The sequence below is a fragment of the Cebus imitator genome, unplaced genomic scaffold, assembly GCF_001604975.1.
Source record: "Cebus imitator isolate Cc_AM_T3 unplaced genomic scaffold, Cebus_imitator-1.0 Scaffold106, whole genome shotgun sequence".
Taxonomy (NCBI): domain Eukaryota; kingdom Metazoa; phylum Chordata; class Mammalia; order Primates; family Cebidae; genus Cebus; species Cebus imitator.
This window is the reverse complement of record NW_016107421.1, coordinates 946,843-949,023: the sequence shown is the minus strand read 5'-3', so window position 1 is coordinate 949,023 and position 2,181 is coordinate 946,843.

Sequence of the window (2,181 nt, the reverse complement as noted above, 5' to 3'; positions counted from 1 at the left end):
ACGGAGTCTTACTCTGTCACCAGGCTGGAGTGCAGTGGCACAGTCTCAGCTCACTGCAGTCTCCACCTCCTGGGTTCAAGCGATTCTTCCGCCTCAGCCTCCCGAGTAGCTGGAACCACAGGCGTGCACCACCATGCCCAGCTAATTTTTGTATTTTTATTAGAGACGGGGTTTCACCATGTTGGCCAGGATGGTCTCGATCTCTTGATCTCGTGATCCGCCTGCCTTGGCCCCCCAAAGTGCTGGGATTACAGGCGTGAGCCACTGCGCCCGGCCCACATTATATTTTTAATGGACAGTGATGCTCTTGAAAGTATTACCTCTGTGGCATGGAATATGTCAAAAACTCATTGCCTTTTTTAGCTATTCTTTGATCTGATATCCAAGGCTTAGCCTCATGTATCCAAGCAGTTGCAGGCCTCCACTAAGTTAGTCAAAGCATCTTTTGGTCTTGTACTAGGATTACCTTTAAATCTAATGTTAACATATGCAGCAAATCCCCACTCTTAATAAAAACCACCCAACGTTTTTCTGCTGTTTACTAATTTGATTGTTACTCTCCTTCACATATTACCATATTCCTATGTAACACACTCAGTCTGGCAGCCTTCTGTTATTCTTATCCAATGAAGGAGAAGCTTATACTTCTGTTCTCTTCATTCAAAAAGTATCCATCCCTATAATCAATCTTTGGATAGTCTAATACAAAATCCCAATTTAATGTTTTTTTCATGTTATCTTAAAAATGAATAAAAAGAGATGATTTGAGGAAGTATAGGTGATAACTACTTTTCTTGCCTAATTCTAGGCTTTATTAGAGAGCTGAATTTTATAATACACCTCTCCTAAGCCATTGCTTGTGGAGTCAATTTGAAGGACAATTTGAAGTCAACTTGAAGGATTGGTTGCCTTGCCAACTCTTAGAAAGACCCAAATAATAACCATTCCTATAATTAATGCTACCAAGGTGAATTTGATCAAGGTACATGAAGCCAGTTTAAATTCCTCAGCCCAAATAGAAACTATGGATAATAGAATAAGCTTGGGTTTTATTTTGGCCAAATAAGAGAGTCTAGGCCATCACTAATACTTTCTGCTATATCTAGATTAATTCTATAAGTGACTTGGACCAATCTATGTCAAAGCTAATGGAAAGGCAAGGTGAGCTATTCAGGCAGTTGTTGAGAATTCTTTTCTTAGGAAATCACCCAATCCCTTCTTAAAATAATACTCCTTTTGTTTTTGTTTTTGTTTTTGTTTTTGAGATGGAGTCTCATTCTGTTGCCCAGGCTGGAGTGCAGTAGTGCAATCTCAGCTCACTGCAACCTCCATCTCCCAGGTTCAAGCGATTCTCCTGCCTCAGCCTCCCGCAGTAGCTGGGATTACAGGTGTGTGCCACCATGCCCAGCTAATTTTTTTGTATTTCTAGTAGAGACAAGGTTTTACCATGTTGGCCAGGCTGGTCTTGAACTCCTGACCTCACATGATCCACCCACCTTTGGCCTCCCAAAGTGCTGGGATTACAGGCATGAGCCACCGTGCTCAGCCTATATATATATATTATATAATATATATTTTTTTAATTTCACAGTTGTTTGAGATCTGTTATTCAGAGTCTTAAAATGCTTTTGTGCAGCTACTGTCCTGACAGATGATTCAATGAAATATTCGAAGATAAAATCAGAATGAAATTCTGCTGATCAATGTTCAGACTGAAAATACTATCTTTGCAAATGAAACCTCTTCTTCAGGAAGAATCATTAATTGTGGTAAAGAGGTGGATAATTTTTTATGATTCTTTCTTGTAACTTTGGCTGAATGAGAACAAAAAGAGGGGACTGAGAAGAAAAAGGGTTCCATGGACCTCTCTGACGACTCAGCAGTCTCACATGAATACCCACACTTGCACAGGCTGCATCAGGCCCTGGCACCACTGAAACTCCGTGAATCCTGAACATCACACTCTACAAAACTCCATATACTGTCAGCAGAAAAGACTAGCATTTGAATAGGCAGGCCAAGTCAAGAAAATCGCCCTCACCAATGTGGGTAGGCATGGTCTAATCTGTTGAGAACCCCTGAATAGGACAAAAAGGTAGAGGAAGGGTTAGTTTGCTTTCTCCTTGAGCTGGGACATCTATCTTCTGCCTTCAGACATCAGAGGGCCTGTTTCTTGGACTG